The 27,144-nt window shown below is 38.7% G+C and overlaps 1 pseudogene; it reads right to left on the bottom strand.

Moving 5' to 3' along the window:
* Positions 1-333: 333 nt before the first annotated feature.
* LOC123591878 lies at positions 334-27,144 on the bottom strand (annotated as a pseudogene).

Here is a 27,144-nt window from a genome sequence, read left to right as displayed (position 1 = left end):
GTGGCAAAACAACAAGGGATAAAATGGTTTAAAAGAGTATGAGTCTTAAAGAAATGTTCTGCTGGAGAGTTATCATTTGTTAAATTTTTAGAATGCCTAGGGCATATTCACACTTCAGGAAATGACACTTTCTTGTCATCATTCCATTCACATATTTCACAGCATCCAGTACCCGTCTTTAAGAGGCACAGGAGTTAGCCCTTAAGCAAATGGTAGTCCTAGGTGTGTTCTCACAGGATTTGGGATTGTTCTGGACATGAGGTATTAAGTCTTAGAGGAACTTGGGAGGGGCTCCAGTTGCCTGGGCATTTCCTCTCTGACTAGCTTCACATCTTATTGCTCCCCTGTCACTGTTACACGTCTCCTCTGAGCCACTTTTCCTTGGCCTACATGCTCCTTGGGGCTTACCTGCATTACAAGAAAGATTAAAAACTTAACCCCAACATATGGCACTTAACTGCAACTCACAATATCAATAGTTAAAGAACTTTATTTTTAAAAAGAGATGTCCTGAAGACTATTCTTTTACCTTTCCTTAACTGAATTGTCATGAATAACAAGAGCTAATGCTTTCGCACATTATTTCACACTCGTAAATCTCTGTGAACCTTAAGAAGAAATCGCTTTAAGTGTGAAGTATATTTTCCATTTTATTCAAGTACTCAAATTCAAAAAAAAAGATTTTTAAGGAAGAAGCTTCAGTTTTCAAACTAGTCCTAATTTACATTTTAATTGGAATATTAAATATTCTGAAGGTGAAAGCCATGGCTGTTTCAATTTTAACGACCTCTTTCCATTTCCAAATACACATAAAAGTAATTTTAATTTATGTGGTTGAAAGTTCACATACTAATATAGACAGGAAAATTGATTTTAATTCCATAAAAGTCTTTTTGGTATTATGTAAAAAGATGCTTAACACCATAATCAGTTAAATAAAGGGGTTTTATTTTATGTGGTAATTTTTCAGACTGTGGTTTGACCAATAACACACACACACACACACACACAGAGTTTTCTTTATACTCAACCATGTTATAATATGGTTCCAGTTAAAACATCTTGACATTTCCCTTACACTGGTCTTGTGACCATTATAGAACTGAATGACTATTATGAAACTCAGTGATAGGCTACATAAAAAAAAAAAAAAGAAAAAGGGCCTCTCTTGGTGTCAATAAAGTACAGATATGTTAGCCCAAGCCCCGCTTTGGGTGAGCCTGAGCCCCGCTTGGGGTCTGCACTCTCTTTCTCTCTACCCCTTGCTCACTCATGCTCTCTCTGAAAGAAAGGAAGAAAGAAAGAAAGAAAGAAAGAAAGAAAGAAAGAAAGAGGACAAGACCAGAGATAAAAAAAAAAGACTTTTGTTCATTGCTTTCATTCATAATTGAAGGATATATGAATTTAATTAGAGATAAATTAAAATAAAGATGTCATTTTTTTTTTTCCCTATCTAGGTGTACAGACCCTGAAATGTATGCATAGTTATCCCTGGCTCATGCCTTCCTTTCACCCATCCTGTGTAAGGACTATAAGGACCCTGTACTAGACTTATTCTGTGCCATTCAAAAGAGCAGAACCAGGCTCAGTGGGTTCATGTTATAAGAAAGACAGATTTTTGCCTGAAACTAATATAACACTGTATGTTAACCACACTGGAACTTTTTTTTTTAAAAAGCCCACATCTACCAGTAAAAACATTTGGGTAACAGTATGTTTCATTTCTGATGAATACTTTAGAAATAAATACTAAGATTATATAACAGGCAAAAAAAATTAAGTCAAATTTCAGTTAACATAATGGAGAATCTCCCAAAAATTAAAAAATCCTCAAAAACAGTAGACCACATAAAGTAATGAATTTTTCATCGTTAAAAACTTCAAATAAGGTTGAATGTGATTAAATAAGGATTTCTGTATTAGAAATGAAATAAAATGTAACAAGAACAATGTTTTCTAGACATGTGGAATGCAGCAGGCGTGGTAACATTTGCCAGGCACGGCACTTCACCTTCAACAACTCATGCAATTCTAACAGAATACTGGGACGTAGGCAGTATCCCCTGAATATTAGCTCAGGGACTTTTAAATATCTTGGCCAGGCCAAACATCTAAGAGGTTGAATTCAAATCAAGGTCTTTCAGGCCCCGAAGGTTAGTAGTTTCCAACTGAAAAATGGAGTTAATAATACCTACTTATAGGATTGTTATGAGGACTTAAAAAAATAATAAATACCAAGTACGTATACCAGACTATCATGGATAATAATATTCTAGGTACTTTACATGTATAAACTCATTTCATCTTCAGAGCAACTCTATGAGGTAGATGATATTATCATCCCCATTTTACATATGAGAAAACAGAAACGCTAGGATGTTGAACAGCTTGCCAAAAGTTACACAACCAGTAATTGGACTTGAATCCAGGCAGTCTGACTCCAGGTTCCAAGTTGGTAACTACTATGCTATGCTGCAGTCAGACACGGTGCTAGCAATTTGTTTTATACATTTGCAAGATTTCTCTTCTCAACAAGACAATTACTGTTGAGGGTAAAACATTGTCTTAATAAAACTAGGGTTGTTTGAGACATAAAAATTCAAACGAGGCCTACAGTTTTTTTCGTCACTGTACAGTTCATAAATGTTCTGTGCTAAAGATCTCTGTCATCCTAACTTTAATTTACTTTACATGCTAATATCTAAGTAGGAAAGAGCTCCTCACTTCTTGATTCTTATTCCTCCACTCCTACTTCTGTCAAGGCTGTTGGAAACAAAAACAAATGACTCCGAGACAAAGCAAAAAATCTGGGCAGGTCTCCTATCTGACTTTGAGGGAGATCAGCAACAAATCTATCAGCTTTACCTAAATCCCTCTGCAACACAAACAATAATCATTTAAAAGAACCTTACGATTTCATTTGTAGATTCCCCCCTTTTTGCCCACCCACCATATCTTCCTTGTAAGTACAAGACTTTTCAGGATCCATCCCTGTCAGTTTGTTTCAGAACCAACTTGTTTTGCCTCTGTCACCTGTTTCTTTTAGTCATTAATATTATTATTTATAATCTCTGAAGACTTTTTGTTCCTGGTTGGTCACTGACAATGTACTCCGGGAAGAAACAAGAACCACCCACTCTCAGGGAAGCTTTGTAAAGTGCCACTTTGATTGTTGCTAAGCCCGGTTTCTCTGTCCTACGCTGGACTCCAGAATGATGATTCACAAGCTGAGATTTAAGACTTGCTATTTCAAAGAGACAAACAAAATATTTATTTCTGTCTTTCTCTAGAGAAGTTATTTGAGTCACTCACATGTCTCTCTTGGTATTTAAAAGGCTATAGTTTTAAGTAATTATATGACAATCTTGATAAATGGATATAAACTGCTAGCAAAGCAGGGTGTTACTATTGTACTTGCAAAGAAAGCAGTGTTTTAACATTCACATGCGTTCTCTCATTTGATCCTCATAAAAACTCTGTGAGGTTTTGGGGCGCCTGGGTGGCTCAGTCGGTTAAGCGTCCGACTTCGGCTCAGGTCATGATCTCGCGGTCTGTGAGTTCGAGACCCGCGTCGGGCTCTGTGCTGACCGCTCAGAGCCTGGAGCCTGTTTTGGATTCTGTGTCTCCCTCTCTCTCTGACCCTCCCTCATCATGCTCTGTCTCTCTCTGTCTCAAAAATAAATAAACGTTAAAAAAAAAAAAACTCTATGAGGTTTTAGTATCTTTGAATGAGTGACTGAAACAAAGTGGTTGAGCAAACTACCAGAGGGCCTGTCCCTGGTATGTGGTAGAACTGGAATTCAATCCATGCCTGTCAGATTCCAGAGCTCAAGTTCTTAAACCTCAATATTCAGCTACCAGGGACATTTCTCAACAACCCAGACAGGCCACTGGCAAATACTGCTGAAATACTTGGTTTACATCTTACACACTAGAGTCTTCTATCCACTTATAAAAATGTACCCCAAGCTACTTTCCCTGATATTCTCTGTGTCTTTAAGTCCTTTTAGACAGTTCTATCTCCTGATCACCATCCTCTGTGCTGCTTAGTGCCAAGAAAAGTTACTTTTAGCAAGAAGTCTCTTCTGGGGGTCAATTTCACAAATGCGGTCACAGCCATTACCCTTCAGTGGGATCAAGCTGAGTCCGGCTGAATCATCCCTGGGGTAATGAGCTGAACAGAGGCTGTGTGTCAGTGACAGCTAACTCATACCCTACAACACCCACCTTTAGGATCTTCTAAGAAGCGGGAAACCACTAGGCCAAGTCACTGGGGGGAAAATTTGGACCCCAGTTATCAAATTCAGATGCTCACTGTTTTGGAGAACTAGCAACACATACACCTGTGAACAATATTTTCCTAGAAAGATCCTTTTAGTGTCTCCAGCTGTTCCTTAACCTTCTGATCAGGTCTTCATAATTCAAAAATAACTGCCAGAGTTATGCAGGTGATTTTTGTTAGCTCAAGTCAAGCACTTGTTCCCTCATACTTAAGGTGCCTATGGCTGCTTTGCTAAACGATTGTTTCATCAATAAATACTGGACTTGACCTTATACTTCTGTTGGCAGCACGGAAGTACAGAAATGTTGTAAGATGTCTGGTAGTAATGATTATAGTAAGAAGCATTTCATGGGAATTTATTCTCTTCTTTAAAAGAAATGTAGACTATAAATACTAGAATCTGCCAGAAGAAAAAGAGAAAATCTTAGGTTGGCGGAATTGGAGAATTTTTGTGTTGTTATGTATCATTTTGACTTCAGTTTGCAAAGCTTTAGAAGTCTTTAAATAAATACAATTAAGAAGAAAACCTTTTCTGTGAGCCAGAGAAGCATTTTAGTATTTGTTCTGATTTATTTTTAATTTCTTGCTTACTAAAAAAACTATGAAAGATATTTTCTCTTTTTTTAAGTTTATTTATTTTGAAAGAGAGCATGAGCAGGGTAGTGGTAGAGAGAGGGAGAGAGAGAATTTCTCTGCACTGCCAGTGCAGGGCCCAACATGGGACTCTAATTCACAAACTGTGAGATCATGACCTAAGCCAAAACCAAGAATCAGACACTTAACTGACTGAGACACCCAGGCGCCCATGAAAGATATTTTCTAAAATAAGACGTAGTAATGGCTGATAAACACCCAAAAAATTGTTGTATCTAATTAGTGCAATTTTTTTTTTAATTTGTGAATTAAAAACAAGAGAGAGAGAGAGAGGAAGACAGAGAGAGGTCATCAATGGTTGCAGTGGTATGGTTCCTATAGCATGGGTGAGTTTAAACTGAAACAATCCTTCTGACAAATTAAGTCTGCTTAGGTCCAACAGCAATCAGTCCAAGCTGAAATAGGAGGCAGGAGCAATGTCACCAAAGAAAATTGGGACTGATTATCAGTGTGTTTGACCAGGTCAGAGGAGTTTTACAAACAAAAGTTGTGGTAGAAAGACACTGTAATCTAGTATGTATGTAGATAAGATCAGATTTATATGCATGGCCATAATAATGTAATCATCTAATCTAATGTTAATTAAGTCATTACTAATAAATACTAATTTAACCTAATACAGGTTATAAAACTATATTTGAAGCATGGGAATTGGAAAAGCATGTGTGTGATGGGGAAGAGAAAGTGATGAGGTAGGCTTCAACCTTCATCTTTCATAATAAGAGGTTGTTCAGAATGAATTGAGAGATGGACGTAAGAGTCAGACATACTAAGATAAAAATATCAACTTTCCTATTGAGAGACAAGATTTGGGTTCTGGAAGATTTGGGGGGGAAGTGATCCTAGGAAGTAGAGTGAGGATGTGGGAAAGAGACAGGGAAGGGAGAAAAGCCAGTAAAACATGGGCCAGGGAACTCAATCCCCCAGGGAAACTTCTGAGAAACTGTGTGGAACCCATCTTAGAATTGTCCTACCAGGGAATGGGGAAGCTGGTCCCACTAGCTGAAGATGGTGTTGACTGCTCTGCATTTCTGTTTCCAGTAGCACTAAGTGCACCTGTGGGGCCAGAGAAAGCCCTTCTGTGGAAAAGCAAAGATGCAGAGGGGTCAGCCAGATGGAAGCCATCGCCACAGCCATAGGCAGGTAAGCTTAGAGACCGGTGTTGCATAGGGGTGAGGTGCTAACAGCTTCTGTCAGACATCCGCTGGACTGAACCATGAAGGGTGAGCTTCCTAATATTTCAACTGTGAGTTGGGCCTACTTAGCCACTCTATCACTGGCCTCACACACAGAGGGCAGACTCTGCCTCAGTATGTTCACAGAATGGAAGCAGAAGGCACCCTGCCTCAGGCAGGTGCACACAAGAGAAAGAAGAGTGGGCTGAGGCAGGCCTCCTTACTAGCCAGGTAAGTCACTCCTCCTCTATAGAGGAGGGAATGCCAGAGGAGAGAGAGAGGAAGGGCCCCAACAGAAATCAGCATATAAAAGCTAATACTGCAATTAAAAACAACAATGACAGAAAGGAGTGGAATTCACATATTATTTCAGATTATCAAGGTATACACCCCCATACAGCTAAAAAATGGCAGAAGTTATCTTTTGGAGAGTGGGAATTGGACTAGGAGGAATAGAAAAAGGACTGCTCTTTTTCACTACAATTTTAATCATGACATCTTATTATTTTAATCTTCATCCATGCATTATTTTGATAAAACATTAAATTTGAAAAAACTATATGGCAGACCCATCACACTGAGGAGGAAAAAGTTTCTTTTAACAGATATGACAGAATAATCCCAGGTATAAAAAATTCTACATGAACAGTTGTTACTTTTATAATCAGGAAAATAAACATACATACTAAAAATACTTTAAAATACATAAAGCATAGATGAGTTGGACTCACTGATATGGTCCTTCTACATTTTATACTTACAAGTATTATACTTATTAAGTATTTGATTTTATTTCAGTAATTAATTCTAAGAAGCAACAGTGAAAATAAATTTAAGAACATGAGTGGTTACACTATGCTAGTTCAAACACCCCTGTTTGATTGAAATGTCTGGGTCCATCGGGATGTAAATAAAACCAGTGAGGTACCAATGTGAAATGCAAGAAACTCCAGATTTGGAAGAAAAAAAAGAAAGAAAAAAAAAGCCTAAATTGGAGTTCTAAATCTGCCACTCACTAACTCTGATGTTGGTTATGTTCTTGAATGTCACTGAGCCTCAGTTTCCCTCTGTAAAGGGGGTGTAACAATGCTTACCTCACAGGATTATTTTTGAGATGAAGTGAAATAATGTATGAAAGCACTGTAAACAGTTATATAAATACAGGTATATATTTGAAAACTGTTTTAAATATTAGATAGTAAAACAAAAAATACTTATAGATAACCTATTAATAGAAGAATTATAAAGGCACATTTTAAAATTAAAATTTCAAAAAACAATAAAATTAAAATTTCATTAGAAAATATATTTCAATTTAAAATGTATATGAAGATAGGGGCACCTGAATAGCTCAGTGGGTTAAGCATCTGACTTTTGGCTCAGGTCATGGTCTCATGGTTCATGAGTTTGAGCCCCGTGTCAGGCTCTGCACTGGCAGTGTAGAGCCTTTTTGGGATTCTCTCTTTCCCTCTCCCTCTCTGTCTGATCCTTCCCTGCTCTCTCTCACATGCACTCTTTCTCTTTCGAAAGAAAAAATTAAAATTAAAAGAATTAAGATGTTGATGAAGATAAAAATTTCCATCACTAGGTGCTAGCCAGTACCTTGGCATATTTATAGCAATCCTGTTTTTCACATTACAATTTTTTTATCTCATTATAAAAGAAATATGTGTCTATTAATATATCCTGAAATGTGTCTTCACCCAAAATGACTTTCAATGGTTACAAAACATTTCATCAAGCAGCTGTGTAGTAATTTGACATCTTCCTATTGCTAAGATAGTTAGGTTGTTTCCAATTTTTCAGTATAATTGACTTGGGTTCAGTATGTTCCTAGACAAATTGTTACACTCTGAGTCAGAATTGCCTATTTACTCATCTGCTTCCCTACACTGGACAATAAGCTTTGGGAGGAACTATTTCTTTTATGCCTTTGTTACTTACTGCCTAGTATTTTGTCTGGCATATAATACCTACATATATAAATATGTGCTCTGTGAATAAACAAGGGAATGAGTTAACGAATGATGGTACTTTTCTACAATTTAAGTGGTATTGTAGGGATGCCCAAGAAAATGAGATAATCTTTATGGAAGTGCTTTGTGTGTTTTAAACTTCATTATCTTTTAATCAGCATTATTTTTGCTGTTTTTGTTGTTACCATGAACCAGAACAATAAGAAGGAGACACTTGAGGGGCAGATGTGGGTGTCAGTGGGGATATGATATGGGAGAGAGGGGTGAAACACACCTCTTCCTCTCCTAGACACTGGCAAGCAGGCTCCATTTAGGGCCCTTTGTCTGCCTTGGCAAGGACACAGCTTTCATCTTAATAGAATCCTCTGCTGGCAGTGCAGTAAGTAGCTGTTTCAAAGCAGGAAGGAAAAACAGTAAAAGGAATGGCTGTGGGAAATTGTGAGAGGAAAACATTTTTCTCATTTTCTACTTAAAATTTGAGTTAGGAATACACAAAGGGGAATATATGGTAAGAAATGCAGACTGCCTCTGCATACCTAAGTTCTATGCTTGAGGCCAACACAAATGTGTATTTGCTAAAATCTGGATGTAATGTGCTGAAAAAACTGTACAGGTTAGAAAGTCTTGGAAGCAGTGTGTATTACAGGAGGAGTGCTATATTAAGGTAATTTCTGGTTTCAAGGGTGCACCAAGGAACCTTCTGGGTGATGGAAATAGTTCATATCGTGTTGGAGTGGTGGTTACATGGGTGTATACAACTGCCACAACTCTCTGAACTAAACACGTAGGATCTCTGTGTATTTTATTGAATGTAAATTGTAGAGGCTGCTTTTAGGCAACTAACTTAAGCAATGGAAACCTGAATAAGTTTAAAAGATCCCATAGTGGCCACTGGGGCTGAATACAAACAGGCCCATCAGGTGGCCACTTCAAAATATCCATAAGCCCTAGCTGACCAACTTATACCCAGGCACAGGTACCTAAAAAGGAAAATTCCTTAAGTTCCCATACCTTCTTACTCCCCCCCCCTCCCCCCCTTAACTACAGCCTCCCACCACTGCCTCCTGGCTGACAGTCTCTCCTTTGCTGTCTAGCCCGCTGCTCCCTTGCAGTGTATTCAATAAACTTCTATTTCCTTTGTTCTGCCTTGGGTGAATTCTTTCACCACCAGTGCCTCTGGCCTCTACCCTATCAGATCATGCCAAATAAATTATAACTCAATTTGAAAAATTATTAAGTAATAGAGAGACTCCTGGGTGGCTCAGTTGGTTAAGCGCTGGACTCATGATTTTGGCTCAGTTCATAATCTCACGTCCATGAGTTTGAGCCCAGAGTCAGTCTCTGCACTGTGGAACCTGCTTGGGATTCTGTCTCTCTCCCTCTCTTTCTGCCCCTCCCCAACTCGTACGCACTCTCTCTCTCAAAATAAATAAACTTTTAAAAAATTATTAAGTAACAGAGATTTTCTTTGTGGTTGCAAAAATAACATACATTCATTCTAGAAAGTTTAGAAAATACTGATAAGCACAAAGAAGGAAATAAAAATTATGTGGACTTTTATTGCCCAGAGATAATCACCCTTAACAGTTTGTGTCACTGTTATCCGAGTTTCCATCATCCCGCCATCCCATTTAGGAGGCTACCTAATAAAACAATATTTATCATAATATGGACATAATGACCCAACCACTTATAAAATTTGTTCCCACCCAACATCCTCTAGCTTAACATGAGGTTTCATCCCCACCCATCCTGTCAAAGTGCTGGTCAGGCAGCCATTGCCTGAATGTTGGATATAAACATCCACAAATGTAATGGAAATTGACCCTAAAGTGAATTATAATTTTTTAAAAAATCAGGGTATACTTCATAAAGTCAGTGAACATAATGTTGGAAAACTGCTGGGTCATGTAAAAGCCATGAAAAATAAGGAGTCGACCTGATGTGCCTGTACTAAAAGAAAATAAACAGGTCTGATGATAAGCACTTCAAAAGAGAATGATTCAACTATTAAACATTACAAGAGGCTCTTTGGAAAATAATGAAGCCCTCAAATTATTTTTGTTACAAAAGTTATGATAGTACTATAAATGTCAGCCATAAAGTGGTGAAGAATATTATAACATACTATGATAAAATTATATTAAAAAGAAAAAGCTAAAATCTCAACATTTTAAGTTTTTTCCCAAACATTTAAAAAATTTTTTCTATAACATAGTAGCTCAAATATTAACGTGCATAGGAATCACCTGGAGATCTTGTTAAAATACAGATGATGATTCAACCAGGTCAGGAGAGGGGCCATAGAGTCTGCATTTGTAACAAACTCCCAGGAATGCTGATTCTGGTAGTCTCTGGCCCTTACTTGAAAAATAAGACTGTAAAATTGTGGTTTCAGTAGATTCACTTTGCATGGCCTTTATTCAATACTAATTATCTCTGAATATTAAGAAACTCCTCTCTATCCTCCCAACTATTTCTAATTTAACTGTTCTAGACACATACAATATACATTTCTTAAAATCACGTGAGGGCTCGTTCAAACAGATTTTTGGACACTGATACCCACAGTTTTTCTCTTGGTAAATCTGGACCCTTGGTAAAGGGTCCAAAAATTTGCCTTTCTTACTAGTTCCCAGGTGATGCTACTCTTGTTGGTCCAGGTATATGTGCCATGAATCACTAGTTTAGACTGATAGCAAATAACTTCAGGGTGTTGTTTACAATACTCAAATTAGACATTCTGCTTGTAACATCTGAAAAACAAAGAACAAGATAGAAATTGTACAGATCACAGGAACAAGCCCCAAACATTAACCTATCTAAATGTTCCTGCTATTTACTGAACTCAATGATCCAGCTCACTGCCCAAGGTTCAGTATTATTTTGTATATGATGTATGTCAGTGTTCTCTGTTTTGACTGCGAAATTATTTTTATTAATGATTCTCTATAATTTGTATTTTTAATTATATTTCCAAAGAGAGTAATAAAACTGCATATATTAGATATGCTTAGATTCTCAATTGTTTTATGTCTTTGCTGTTCACAAAGGATTGCCCCTCACTTTACAGGTAGCAGCTCTGCTATCATCTTGTGCTTGCATTATTAGAATGTGCAAATACATACATATTTATTGGTATAAACTACTCACTACACACATTTTCTTCGTATGGATCCTTTCAGACAATCCTCTCGTTTTGAGAAGATAAATGCAGATAATACAATCAAATCCACTTCCTATATTTGTAATACAGTGCAATACAATGCAATAGGCAAAAAATCAACAATCAACTTAAGACTTCACTATAATAACCCTCGTCCTCTGAGGACCCACCACTCAGGATACTGCAAACCTTTAATTACTACTCTTAGTATTGTTACTCAGTAGGCAGTGTAATCATGTAACTTCATTTTCATCCAGCACACAGGTTTGCTATCAGTCCAGAGTGCTGTCATGGGAAGCTATGTCAGATACCCCAGGAAGAAGCAGAGTTTGTAGTGGCTAAGCTCTCTAACTCTAGAGCCAGATAGTATATAGTTCACATCCTGGCTCTATCATCTACTATGAGTTCTGCAGTCTTAAGCAAGTAAATGGATCACTCTGCTCTCAATTTTCTCATCTGTAAAATGGGAATAATAATAAAGCATATTTCACAATATCATTGTGATACTCAAATAAGTTAACATGATAAAGAATTTAGAACAGTTCCTGGCACAAATTTAAAAGGCAATAAATATAGCTATTTTATTATGTCCCTAACACTGAACTGGAAGTCAGAAGACCGGGGTTCAAGTCTTGGCTCTGTCACTAGTTTTGTAACTTTAGATAAGCTATTTCACCTTTCTGAGCTTTGTCTGCAAAACAGGGCTCACGATCCCTGCCTTGCCAAGCTGACAGAGTTGTGATCTCAAATAAAATAGTACATGTAAATGTGCTTTAGAAAACTGCAAAGCACTATATAATAGAAAGAGTCAAAAATCCTTTTTTATAGTTTTCTCTTATTATAAACCTTATTTTAATGCATTTAATTATATGAAATATTTTATAGAATAGAAATATGATCAAAGCAGGAAAGTATTCTGAATGAATACTTTCTTTTCTTACATTTTTATAGTCACTTATTTAGCAATTTAATTTTTTTCTGAGATTTAATGTTTATGTATTTTTGAGACAGAGAGAGACAGAGCATGAATGGGGGAGGGTCAGAGAGAGAGGGAGACACAATCTGGAGTAGGCTCCAGGCTCCCAACTGTCAGCACAGAGCCCGATGTGGGGCTCAAACTCATGGACCGTGAGATCATGACCTGAGCCAAAATCAGATGCTTAACCAACTGAGCCACCCAGGCTCCCCTTTTTCTGAGATTTAAAATGAAACTCATTAGAATAAAATTTCCACAGTGTCCTTTTCTCCACTAAAAATAAAAGAAACATTTTGCCATCACTAGTCTTCTAGCTGTCTAGTATGGTATAGTATAAAAAGTGTGGGTTTTGAGAACAGAAGACCAATACAGGTCCCATGTGAGCTGTGTGACCTTGCCCAAGTCATTTAAATGTTCTGAGCTTCTGGTTTTATCACAGGAATGATAGTAGCTGTACAGCCCACCTCCCTAGGTAGGCCCTAGAGGGAACCTAATGAAATACAAATTCTCATAGTTGCATAGGTTGAAGATAGCATCAGATATATATTTAGCCCATGAATCAGTGAATTTTTTTTCATAAAGACTGAACAGTAAATATTTTAGGCTTGGCAGGCCATAAGCCTCTGCCAAACTACCCAATTCTCCCATCATTGCACAAATGCAACCATAGACAGTATATAAACAAATTGACATGGCTGTATTCTTTTTTTTAATAAAAGTTTTATTTGTTTATTTATTGAGCAAGAGAGAGTGGGGGAAAGGCAGAGATAGAGACAGAGAGAAAATCCCAAACAGGCTCTGTGCTGTGAGCGCAGAGCCCAATGTGGGGCTCAAACTCACGAACTGTGAGATTGTACCCAAGACAAAGAGTCAGACCCTGAACTGACTGAGCCACCCAGGTGCCCTGGAATGGCTGTGTTCTAATAAGACTTTTGTGGTAGGGTCCCCTCCTAAGGGGAAAACAAAACAAAACAAACCTCAAGGCAACCTGGCTATACACGTATGTGACAACATCCCTCATGACCTTGTAACATGAGACCATTTAATCAGACTACATGTCTGTGTGCTACCATATATGAGAGACAAAGAAGTAGGGAAAAAAAAAAAAAAAACTAAGCCACATGGCGTTCGGGGCTCAGTTCTTCGGGTACAAACCAAACTGAGCCGTGCCAGCAGGAATAAAGTTGCTTCCTGGAAAGAAAAAGCTCGGTGTCACAACTCTCTGTGCGAGAATCCTGCTACCCTTTGTGGACACTGAAGTTTGGTTTTCATATAAATTTCACATGACATGAAATATTCTCCTTTCAATATTTTTCAAACCATTTAATTTACCATTCTTGGCACAGAAGCAGGCAGTGGACTGAAACTGGCCTATAAGCCATACTTTACTTACCATGCCTAGCACATAGCAGATGACAGTAGCTAATATTAGACATATAACGTTGATTTATAAAATGTAAACATTAGGTACAATCTATTGGCAACTTTCCTGTTCTTCATCATGACCTGAAGACTATCAGCCATTGTCCCATTATCACAGCTGTACTCTCCCAATAGATATAATTCATCTGGAACTGTGGGTTTGGCACCCTCTAAAGCATTGATTTAGACTCTTACTAAATCTTTCATATATATCAAATTTTAATTTTCTCATTTTCAATTAAATGTTAAAAATCTTTAAGTAAAGTAATTCTCATTCTAAAACTTTCAAAAAACAGAGAAAAGTAAAAATAATGAGAATCTCTCATAATGATAGCATTCATATCAGTTCCTGCTTATGTTTTCTACCTTCCCCTTTGAAGACTATTCTCTTTACTGAAAAAACAAAAAAGAAGTAAAGCAACAGTTAAGTGGTTACACTTTCTCTGCCATCTGTCAGTATTAAATCATTTTCTACCTCCAAACATAGCTTTGTTTTGTTTTGTTTTAACTGAATCATATTTGTTATCCTCAACTTCAGCTGCTTCTGCACTTTATCCTTCCTGAGTTTTTCTTCCATGTGTGTCCTTGGTTGTGAACACCTCTTTCTATCATCAGCATTTATCTTAGCAGAGCCCCATTCCTTTCAGCCACATGTTGTTTCTTTGGTATTTTCTTATCAGCTTTATATGTGATTGTAATTTCTTACAACCCATGCTTCCCTATGGAAGGGATAAACCTAAGGATAAAATGGAACCACAGAACCGTAATAAATAATATTTTTTTCTGATTTTCATCCCAACCCTCTATTGTGGGACTTGTAGCTAAACTTTTTTTATTTTTTATTTTTTTAATGTTTATTTATTTTTGAGAGAGAGAGACAGAGACAGAGACAGAGACAGAGTGTGACCAGGGGAGGGGTAGAGATAGAGAGAGAGAAACACAGAATCCGAAGCAGGCTCCAGGCTCTGAGCTATTAGAACAGAGTCCAATGCGGGGCTCAAACTCACAAACCATGAGATCATGACCTGAGCCGAAGTCAGACTTTTAACCAACTGAGCCACCCTGTCGCCCCCTGTCGCTGCTCTTAAAGTCTCGTCCAGTTGTCTCTAGGAAGCTCATAGGAGGTGTGAGGAAGCTCATGTGCTCATAAACAAGTCATGTCAGCTATCACCTCTGTCTGCCATGATTCTCTCCTACTCAGGCCCTCTTTGATGACATCTGCTGTCCAAACCTTTGCTTCCCATGAAGTTAGTTGATAGTGCCTGGCCATTGCCTCTACTGCAGGTGATATCCATACCAAGGGTGTTTTCTCCTATAGCTACAAACTATTAAAATCTCTCCCACTCTTGAAACTGGTTCTCACTGCTGCAGGGTAATGAGGGCTGGCCTTTACTGCTGCTACCACCATCCCGGCTGGTCACCATTGTAGACTCATTAAATGTTAGAGTTGGAGGAGGCAATTTTTAGAGTCTTTAATGCGCTGAAGCCTGCTGCGCCAAAGTAGGATCACAGCTCTTCCCCTCTGTGTGTTAGCATTAGCAGATGAGTAACAAGATAGGATTGTCTTGTTATCCTAGTATCTTACACAGTTCGTTGAAACAGAGATTTCATTTCTTGTATTCCCCCCTCCTTAGGACTCTAACAAGGGTTTACGGGCTCTGGGTCAGAGGCTAGACCTGAGACATAGACACCGTGCTCCACTAATTGCCCCTCTTGTGTGGCCAGTTATTGGTCCAAACCTAAGAGCACTACTTTCTCTTCCTTTAGAATGAATTCTTTCCCAGGAAACTCCACTTCCTATCATGCACAATAATGGAGGACTCATGCCCTGACACTATACATGCAGGCGTGTCTGAATGCCAGTGGTGATTAAAATTTAGGTTCAAGCCAGAATCTTCCACTGCATCGGAAGAATTCTACCCCTTAGTCTCTCTCATTTTTCTTAATCTATTGTCCATTTTTAATGATGCTGGCCATAAAATCAGAGTTGTCTTTACTCTGAGCTTTTAGAAATCTGTTTTTCTAAAATCTTCCATATGTTTTTATAGTGGACATCTGTTGTTTTGCATGTCTCCTCAAGAACACTGCTCCATCAATCCTGCCTTTATTCTCCTATTATCATCAGTTTCCTCTCTCCACTAGATCATTCTACCAACATATAAAATTTTCCCATTAAAAAAACTTCTCTTGACATCCCTCTTCTAGCTACAGCTCCATTTCTCTGTTCTGTTTTATTGCAAAACACAGATATAAACTGTATTGTTTTTTTAAATTTCTTTTTAATGTTTATTTTTGAAAGAGAGAGACAGTGTGCGCAGGAGAAAGGCAGAGACAGAGGGAGACACAGAATCTGAAGCAGGCTCCAGGCTCTGAGCTGTCAGCACAGAGCCCAATGCAGGGCTTGAACCCACAAACTGTGAGATCATGACCTGAGCCAAAGTTGGGGGCTTAACCAACTGAGCCACCCAGGTGCCCCTGTATTGTTGTTTTTGATATTTGTAGCCTCCAAATTCTCTTCTCATGAAGATATCTCTCTTGAACAGACTCTATAGGGTTTTTTCACCTTCAGACATTTAAACTGCTCATGACAAAGCCTCCAAGTAGTTAAATCCAAAGGTCAGTCCTTATTTTCACTTGATCTCTCTCTTTTTAAAAAAATTTTTTTTAATGTTTATTTATTTTTGAGAGAGAGAGAGACAGAGTGTGAGCAGGGGAGGGGCAGAAAGAGAGGGAGACACAGAATCTGAAGCAGACTCCAGGCTCTGAGCTGTCAGCATAGAACCCAACGTGGGGCTCAAACTCTCCAACCATGAGATCATGACCTGAGCTGAAGTTGGACGCTTAACTGACTGAGCCACCCAGGTGTCCCTCACCTGACCTCTCTTTATTTGACAGAGTGATCTCTCCCTCTTTGAAGTATTTTATTCTCTTTCCTTCCAGATATCACATTCTCTTCGATTGCCTCTTATCTTATTGGCTGCTGCTTCTCATCCTCCAGTCTTCTTTAGGGATCCCTTATCATCATCCTGACATGTAAACATTGAAGTACTTCATCCTTGGAGTTCTTTTCTTCTATACTCTCTCTTTCCTTCAGTGATCTCATTCAGTCTCATGTCATTAAATATCATATATATACTGATAAACTCCACAGCCAAGAACTCTTACCTGAATCCTAGACTCATATGTTCCACTGCCATCAATATCTCCACTTTGAATCATAACAAGTATCTCAAATTTCATAAGGATGCAGTGGAACTCCAGTTCTTCCACAAACCTGTTCCTTTCACAATTTTCTCCATCTTAGTTAACTCCAGCCTTCCTGATCACTCTTACCAAAAACCTCAGAGTTATCCTTGATACTTTATTTTACTTCTCCAGCCCTCCCCCCCAATTCATTACCTTGAAAATATATCCAGAATCCAACCACATTTTTTTTAAAGTAGGCTCCATGCCCAGTATGGAAACCAGCATGGGGCTTGAACTCACAACCCTGAGATCAAGACCTGAGGTGAGATCAAGAGTTGGTCGCTTAACTGACTGAACCACCCAAGCACCCCCAGAATCTGACCACTTTTAACCCAGTCCACTGTTATCATTTTGGTCTAAACTATTAATATTTCTAATCTGGATTATTGCACTGATCTCTTACCTAATCTCCTGCTTCTTCCCTTTGGTCTACGTTTTTCAATGTCAGCTAGATGATATCACTACTCTGTTCAAACTCTCCAGTGGCTTCTCGACTCATTAAAATCAAAGTCAATAGCCTTCAAGACATTTTATAATCTTTGACCTCCTCTCCTACTCTTCCCTGGCCCACTTGAGCAAGATAAAAACCCACATATGCACTGCTGTTCCTTCCCCCCTTTTACCCATATATCTACAGAGCTCATTCTCTTATCTGCTTTGGCTCAAATGTCCCCTTCTCAATAAGGGCTTTTCTGATAACCCTACATAAAACTGCAGCAATTCCTATTCCTCTTCCCTGGTATTTTCCTACAGTACATATCTCCACCTGAAATATTACATATTTTATTAATGTAGCTGTTTATTGTCTCTCTCATCCCAACTAGAATGCAAAGTCCAATGAAGCAAGGATTTTTGTTTTTATTATTCATTGTTATGTATCTGGAATCTAAACTAAGCCTACATATAGTAGGCGCTCAGTAAATATTTGTTGAAGCAATGAATCCCCAGCACCTGTAATTCTTGTAGTAGAACCTTAATTTTCCTTTATGGAACGATTCCTTTTCAGTCCATTAGTACTGACTTCAGCTCATCAGCTTCAGACCTAGTATGTGCCTAGTATATTCCTACCCCCACCCCTCACATGGGTCACATAATTGGTTTAGAGATGGGCCCATACCACAAACCTGTCAAATGACTCTCCAATCCCAGAAATCTGTGGAAAATGTTGGGAAAGAGATATCTCTAATGAGCTTGTTAACCTTGAAGGACAGAAGCTCAGAGCTATTGGAGGCCATCTTGCCACTATGAATGGTGACCCTGTCTTAAGAATGAAGACAGTAAGGGCGCCTGGGTGGCGCAGTCGGTTAAGCGTCCGACTTCAGCCAGGTCACGATCTCGCGGTCCGTGAGTTCGAGCCCCGCGTCGGGCTCTGGGCTGATGGCTCGGAGCCTGGAGCCTGCTTCCCATTCTGTGTCTCCCTCTCTCTCTGCCCCTGCCCCGTTCATCCTCTGTCTCTCTCTGTCCCAAAAATAAATAAACGTTGGAAAAAAAAAATTAAAAAAAAAATAATAAAAAAAAAGAATGAAGACAGTAGACAGAAAAGCAAATAATAACAAAAGAAAAATACTGTTACTTGATGACTTATTTTGAAAACCTGGATCCGACTGTGCCTGAGTCCATTTGAATTAGATTTCTGCCACTTACAACTAAAGAATACTAACAAATTCATACTCTACTCCCAGTGTTCAACTCTAATGTGACACTGCCTCTCTTTCTTAATCTTCTTGTAGCTTCTGTATACTTCACTAACTGGTTTTTATTTATTAGTAAAAGTCAATTCCCTAATTGCTTCCTTAGTCTTCTGAGTAATAAAATTATCAGGTAGGAAAGTAAAGAATTTTTTTTTCTAATTCTTTGCCTTTAGTAGAATGGAACATTCGATACACATTGGAAGAGTTGCCATTCCTCCTCTGAATTGCCTCTGTGTCAGTTTTGTAACTGGAATTGGAAAGCAGCTTCTAGAACATCTGTCTGATTAGGTGACAAGCAGCATAATCCTACAATAATATCACTTGCATTTTCCCCTTTTTATATTCAATCAAATTCCTTTCATTATCTCTATCCTGGCACTTTTAGATCTCCTTATAAGTGAACATTATTTTTGAAGTCAGGAAACATTTATTGAATCCAAACTTCATACCTCGTATTTTTCTAGATGCTAGCAATATAAAGACGAAATTTTGTTTTGTTAAATAGCATTATCTTAACACATAGTAGGTCTTTGATAAACATTTGTTGAGTAGGTAAATAAGTGGATACACTGATATGCAGAACTACTTGAATATTCACTGGGTCTATTTCCTCTGAACAAGATTTACCTTTCTGTTGACATATTTTAGTCCATTCCAACAATTCTTGGCAGTGAGATAACAATAATTTTGATTTACAAACTACTAACTGATAATATACACAGTGTTTTATTTATATTACCACTATTCCAGTCAGTAATCTTTGGGTGAATAGGAACAAAAATTTATTCAAGTTAACTTTAATGAAAAGGCTTTATAGTATATTGCAAAGAAGTGTTGTCAAAGCAATCTAAGAACACTCATAAAGAATTGCTGTAATAGTGCCAGAGAGGAGTTCTGGATTCATTGCATTTTTGGATACCTCCAACAGCAGAAATTCATAAATGTGATCCTTATGTATTATTGTTAATTGCCATGACTCAGTGGTATTCTACATGCCCGCCTCCTTGTCTTGTACTCTGGTCAACTGCCACTCCTGGTTCAAGCAGCTCATGGCCAGAGTTACAAAAACATGACATTAAATGGCAGTCGGCACTCAGTGTGGGAATGACTATTGACAGTGGTGGAGATGGTGGTGAATTTAGGGGAATTTAAGCCTTATTTAAAATGGACTGCCAATTGTTGCCAAGTGGGAATACGGATCTATTGTTGCCACAATGTCTGACTTTTTACAAGGAGCTGGAAATCCTGAGCAAAATTTCTTAATTTTTGAAGGATGGCAACTAAGTTTAAAAAAAAAGAAAAAAGCAAAGAAGAAAACCCTGAATGGGCAAATTCTCTGTCTCCCTCTCTCTCTGCCCTCCACTCGCTATCAAAAATAAATGAACATTTTTTTAAATCTTAAAAAAAAAGTAAAAGAAGAAGAAAACCCTACATGGACAAATCCTATGCAAAAATGGTTAATTTAGCAGGTCTACCTGCTTATTCTTAGAAAGGTCTACTGATAATTGACCCTTGGCTAGCATTTGGGAACCTGAACTTTGGGAGGGTTCCCACCATTCCTAAAACTGATAAGAGTGACTCACTGTGCCTGAACTGTTTGTACAAACAATATGGTTTATGCCAAGCAAATGCTTTCTTTCTGGAGTCTGGAATTTTGGTACATGCCTGGCAGAAGCTGCCTACATGATCACTCCCCAATAAAATTCTGGGTGCTGAGCCTCTAACGAGCTTCTTGGCTGGCGGCATTCTATGTGTGTTGTCATAACTTATTGCTGGGGGCAACTAGGCACATCATGTGTGACTCTACGGGAAAGGACCCTTGAAAGCTTATGCCTGGTTTACCCTGGACTTTTCCTACCTGCTTTTTTTCCTTCACTGATTTGGCTGCATATCCTTTGCCATGATAAATCATAGCCTTGAGTATGACTATATGCTTAGTCCTGTACGTCCTCCTGGTGAATCATCAAACCTGGGGGTGGTCTTGAGGACTCCTGACACAAGCCCAAACAAAACTTATCTTTGAGCCATGTCCAGTCCACAGGATATTACTTTTTAACTTCTAATCTAAGAATTGGTCATGGGCAGGACAAGCACCGCTCCAAAATGGAGCATTTTTCCATGCCTTATTTCATTTAATCCTCACAACCCTGCAAAATAAACATTTTTATAATCCCATTTTACACATGAGGAAACTGAGACTCAGAGAGCTTAAGCTTGCATTAAGTCAAATAATCTATAAATAAAAGAGTAAGGACTCAAACAGAATTAAATCCCATTTTATTTCCATATTGCCTCTTTGAAATTATATTTCCCTCCTCATGTTAAAATTTCAGAATCACTTTATTTTTCATTTCTTATGCATAGCATTTATATCTCTGGAGCTAAAGGGTTCTTATCACTTTTCTTTCTTGAAATATCTGCCTTTCTCTTATTCCATTCCAATCTTCCCTTCTTGTCAGCCATGAATGAAGCTTTCCGAGCCTGTATGGAAAGTGGAAATAGGCATGGACAAGAGAAGGGAAGGATAACCCAGCAGTTTGGCCCACCTTTGCTGGCCTGTCAGGAATCTCAATAACAGGGTATGAAGTGGTGTGGAGAATGCAGGACTAATTTGGGTCCACATCCAAGAGAGGATATGATGATTATTACTGACTCCTAGACTACAGAGGTTTTTGTCAGCGGGACAATGATAGTTGTTCCAGAGGGATCCATGGTGTTTGAAGCAACTCTCACTCAGCATCTAAGGGACAATGGAATACTTGGGGTATCAGGTTAAGAGGGTAAGAAATGAACAGGCAGGTTGTCAGGGCCCTGGCTGAGGTCCAGGAAAAATTCCAATCTCAGGAAAAATCGACATGAAAAACAGGAATCTGGGTAGAAGCCCCATTCTGTTTTGTTTTTTTTTTTTAACTTTTTTTTTTTTAACGTTTTATTTATTTTTTGAGACAGGGAGAGACAATGACCAAGGGAGGGTCAGAGAGAGGGAGACATAGAATATGAAACAGTCTCCAGGCTCTGAGCTGTCAGCACAGAGCCCGATGCAGGGCTCGAACTCACAGACCACGAGATCATGACCTGAGCCAAAGTGGGACGCCCAACCGACTGAGCCACCCAGGCGCCCCTAGAAGCCCCATTCTAAGACCTGAACTCCTGGAGTCAAAATTTAGGAAGGGAAAATGCAGCTTGATGGCTAAGTATGTACTCTAGAGTCCTCATCTAGTCCACTGACTATCAAGCTTAGAACAGCAAGATGAGTTTGAGCCTCTTTTCTGAGTAGCCTTCTAGGTAAAGATAGAACTAAGTTCATAAAGCTGATCAGACCTGCATCTGGGCAAAAGTGTAGGGAATGGCACTTCTTACCTAAGGTATACACCAAAATAGGTTTCCCTAGCTTTGCAATATTGATACAACACCTCTCTTGAAAGATTCAATGAAAGATACATGAACTCTAAATGATACTCAGAGAGATACCATTTCAATGGACTCTTGAAATTATATATTTTTTAAAAAAGATTTTATTTTGGGGTGAATCACTGGGTGATTCAGTTGGTTAAGAGTCCGACTTGAGCATAGGTCATGATCTCATGGTTTGTGGGTTTGAGCCCTATGTCGGGATCTGTGCTGACAGCTCAGAACCTGGAGCCTGCTTCAGATTCTGTGTCTCCCTCTTTCTCAGCCCCTCCCCTGCTTGCGCTCTCTCTCTCAAAAATAAATAAACATAAAAATTTTTTTTAAATGATTTTATTTTTATGTAATCTCTACACCCAACAGGGGCCTCGAACTCACAACTCTGAGATCAGTCACACGCTTTACCAACTAAGCCAGCTAGGGGCCCTGAGATTATATACTTTTTTAAAATAAAGTATCATATTACCAATGTGAATGATTATTCCCTTACCAAATGTTCTATGGATATTTTAATGCTAGGCAGTCTCAGTTATAAATATCAGGCTTATGAGTATCCTGTGCATTTATGCATCCACTAATACCTGTTGATATCACATGTGGTCACTATGTGCCTTATGGTCATTGTGCAGTCATACTGACTAACATTTGTTGCATATTTATTCTGTAATCTGCACTGTTTATTTACGTGCATTAACTCTTCATTGATCTCAATAACACTATGAGGTAGGTTACATCCATTTTAAAGGGAGAAAACTAAAACACAGAAAAGTTCAGTACTTTTTGTTGTATGTGAAAATGTTCTTAGCTTCAAGCAATAAACAATTTAGAAAGAGAGATCAGACATACCTAAATACAGACAACCAGTCACACTGCCTCCCCATATATTCACCCAAAAGCTACCTTGATCCTAAATATTTCCATCTTCTGTTCTAGTTGGCATTCAAGCTACTCTAATGCCACCTGTTGGCCAGCATGGGAAACTATCTGACTCAGTACCTTTCCTATAATCCTATTCTGGTGGGATTTTGTCCTACATCACCCCCATTTTTTTTTCTAGTTTTAAATATCCACTTTATTCCACACAATACTCAACACATACCATTTACATCTGAAGAAGAGATGGCTTATGATACACCTATGGTAAGACACTTACTCTAAGAAATTTAATCCACCGTGAAATACCAAATGGATGATTTCAGAAACATGAAAGAGTTTCTTTGCTATAGAGAATTCAAGTGAGGAATGGAGATGTGTAAAAAGGTTTCTTAAAGGAAAAAAAGGATGATACTCTGGACACATTTTGTTTTCTGTACCTCACATTCTTCTCCTGCATTGTCTAATGTCCATAATGTTAGGTTGTCACTAAGCTACTGCATGATAAGAGTTCTGTCTTTGTATGAGTCTTGATTCAGTACATTAGGTTCTGTGATGGCTTCATCAAAAGTGGTTTTAGCTATGACACAAAAATAGACACATAGATTAATGGAGCAGAATAGAGAGCCCAGAAATAAACCCATGCATATATGGTCAATTAATCTACATCATGCAAAAGAATAAAATAGGACTAGTTACTTACACCATACACAAAAATGGACTTAAAATGGATTAAAGACCTAAATGTGAGACTTGAAACCATAAAGCTCCTCAAAGAAAACATCGAGCATGATTTATTTGATACTGGCCACAGAAATATTTTTCTATATGGGTCTCCTCTAGCAAGGGAAACAAAAGCAAAAATAAACTGTTGGGATTACATCAAACTAAACAGCTTTTGCACAGCAAAGAAAACCATCAACAAAATGACAAGGTAACCTACTGAATGGGAGAAGATATTTGTAAATTATATATCCAAGAAAGGGTTCATATCCAAAAGATATGAAGAGCTTATATAACTGAATACCAAAAAGGAAAACAACAAATAATCTGACTAAAATAGGCAGAAGACTCATATAGACATTTTTCCAAAGAAGTCATAGAGAATGGCAACAGACACATAAAAAGATGCTCAACATCACTAATCATCAGAGAAATGCAAATCAAAACCATAATGTGATATCATTACCCTACATGTGTCAGAACGACCAGAATCAAAAAGACAAGAAACAAATGTTTGTGAAGAGGTAGAGAAGAAAGAAACCTCACACACTGTTCATGGGAATGTGAATTGGTACAGTAACTATGGAAAACAGTTTGGAGGTTCCTTTAAAAATTAAAAATAGGGGCACCTGGGTGGCTCAGTTGATTAGGCGTCCAACTTCGACTCAGGTCATGATCTCGCGGTCCGTGAGTTCGAGCCCCGCGTCGGGCTCTGGGCTGATGGCTTGGAGCCTGGAGCCTGCTTCCGATTCTGTGTCTCCCTCTCTCTCTGCCCCTCCCTCATCCATGCTCTGTCTCTCTCTGTCTCAAAAATTAAAAAACATTAAAAAAATGTAAAAAAAATAAAAATTAAAAATAGAATTACCATGTGATCCAGAAATTCCGCTACTGGATATTCAAAAGTCTATATGCACCCCTATGTTCTTTGCAGCATTATTTACAGTAGCCAAGATATGGAGGAAACACAAGTGTCCATCAATAGATGAATGGGTAGGGGTGCCTGGGTGGCTCAGTCAGTTAAGCACCAGGCTTCAGCTCAGGTCATGAGCTCTCAGTTCCGTTGGTTCAAGCCCCGTGTGGGGCTCTGTGATGACAGCTTAGAGCCTAGAGCTGTCTAGCCTAGAGCCTAGACAGATCCTCTGTCTCCCACTTGCACTCTCTCAAAAATAAATAAACATTAAAAAAATTAAATTCAAGTTAGTTAACATATAGTGTAGTATTGGTTTCAGGGGTAATATTTAGTGATTCATCACCTACATACAACACCCAGTGCTCATCCCAACAAGTGCCCTCCTTAATGCCCATCACCCTTTTGGCCCATCCCTCCACTCTCCTCTCCTCCAACAACTCTCAGTTTGTTCTCAGTATTTAAGAGTTTCCTATGATTTGCCTCCCTGTTTTTATCTTATTTTTCCTTCCCTTCCCTATGTTCATGTTTCATTTCTTAAATTCCACATATGGGTGAAATCATATGACATGTATCTTTCTCTGACTGACCTATCTTGCTTAGAATAATACACTCAAGTTCCATCCACATTGTTGTAAACGGCAAGATTTCATTCTTTTTGATCACGAAATAATATTCCATTGTGTATATATACCACATCTTCTTTGTCCATTCATCAGTCAATGGACATTTGGGCTTCATTTTATTTATGTTAGAGAGAGAGAGAGAGAGAGTGAGTGGGGGAGAGGGTGAGAGGGTGAGAGGGAGAGAGAGAGAGAGAGAGAGACAGAGAGAGAGACAGAGAGAGAGAGACAGAGAGAATCTTAAGAAGAGTCCACACTTCATGCAGAGCCCAACATGGGGCTTAATCCCATGACCCTGGGATCATGACCTGAGCCAAAATCGGGAGTCAGGACACTAAACCAACTGATCCACCCAGGTGCCCCCAAAAAGCTGACTCTTAAATACAAAGACCAATCTGGTGGTTGCCAGAGGGCAAGTGGGTGGGGAGAATGGGGGGTAGATACGGAGGTTTAAGAGTAACCTATGGTGATGAGCACTGAGTAATGTATAGAAATGCCAAATTATTATGTTATACACCTGAAACTAATATAACACTATATGTTAATAATACTTCAATAAAACAACAACAACGACAACAACAAAAGTGTTGCCAGTGTGCAGGCAAGTTCTGGGTTATTAAGTATCTCATAGTAAAGTACAGAAAAGTTAAGAGTCAACCCAAGGTGGATGGGTGTGTGGGTTGCATCTCTTTATTGTTTATATCAATGCCTTTTGGGAAGCTTCTCCAGAATTATCTATAGTTTGTTTTCTGTTTTCACCATGTGCAACAAAGTTTTCTAGAAGTAAACTCCATTTTCAGATAAAAGACTTTTCTTTTTGGATTAGTTGCATTGGCTGTTAAGTGTTTATCCAACAACTGCAGGACAGTGGTGCAGATGGATCTCAGTTCAGACTTTACTTTCTCCCAGTAGTTCTTAATTAGTAGCAACTTCTTATCAGACGTGTTGTTCTGCTCTATGTTCAAGAAGATCCTCCAGGGGCACCTGAAGCCCCTGAAGATGTTCTTATAGGCCACCTAGAGCAGACTCCATAATGGCCTTCATGCAGGTGGGTATGTTGGAGCATTCAGCCTGCTCGGCCAGCTTCACCTTCTGGATCACTCTTTGTTCTCTTTGGTGTGCAGGCTGCATTCAGGGCTGGTGGGGCTCCAGGACGAGGACACAGAGGAGAGCGAGGGCAAGGCACTGAGGGAGTAAGCACTGATAAGATATGGAAGAGTCCTCCTCAAGAGCATTCTCATCTCTGCAGCCACTTTGATCTACCTTTGGCTTTAGCAGAGGACCCTCCTGGAGGCAAGAGGCAGGCTGTGGCCTACACACCATTTTTAACTGGTCTTTCTTTTCAGTTCCAATTCTTGGCTTACTCACAGAAAAATTTCACTCCCACTTTCTTTGCTCCATTTGCAAACTCAGTACTTCCCATGTGTCTACCACCTTGAGGATCATGCTCTTGACCTTCCTGCAGAAGAGTCCCAATACTGGGGGTAAAATCAATGATAACAGAAAACTTGACTCCAATGTGTTTAAAAGTTGTTCACATTCCCTCTCAGACTCATCATGAAGTCCTCAGTGACCACTTCATTCTCTTTCACTTAAATCCATATTTTGCTAAATACCAACATTCAAGATAAAGATTTCTCATCCATCTAGTCTTAGGATATTAGAGTTGGAGGGAGCCACAGAGACCATTTGGAACTTAACCCTTCTGTTTAAGGTTCTACTCTGTTTGCCACCTAAAATCCATTTCATAGGGAGCCTTTTATTTATTGTGTGACTGGGTCTCCTTCCTGATTCTACATTTTTCTCCACAGCCCCTGCTGTCATTCATAAAGGAAGGCCTATGTTGGTAGCTAGGATGGGCTCCTTCAATAATTAGGCATGCCATGCCTCTGGCAGGTCTCACTTCTTTGTTGTTGTGCTATTGGTTTATTTACATTACATTCTATTATGTCAATGACATTTAAATCCTGGAAGTTTGTATTTATAAACAGAAGCCAGTACATTCCTGGAAAAATACTATAT

Source organism: Leopardus geoffroyi, chromosome B4, assembly GCF_018350155.1.
Source record: "Leopardus geoffroyi isolate Oge1 chromosome B4, O.geoffroyi_Oge1_pat1.0, whole genome shotgun sequence".
NCBI classification, from domain to species: domain Eukaryota; kingdom Metazoa; phylum Chordata; class Mammalia; order Carnivora; family Felidae; genus Leopardus; species Leopardus geoffroyi.
The sequence above is the reverse complement of the archived record's forward strand: the minus strand, read 5'-3'. Positions and strand labels throughout refer to the sequence as shown.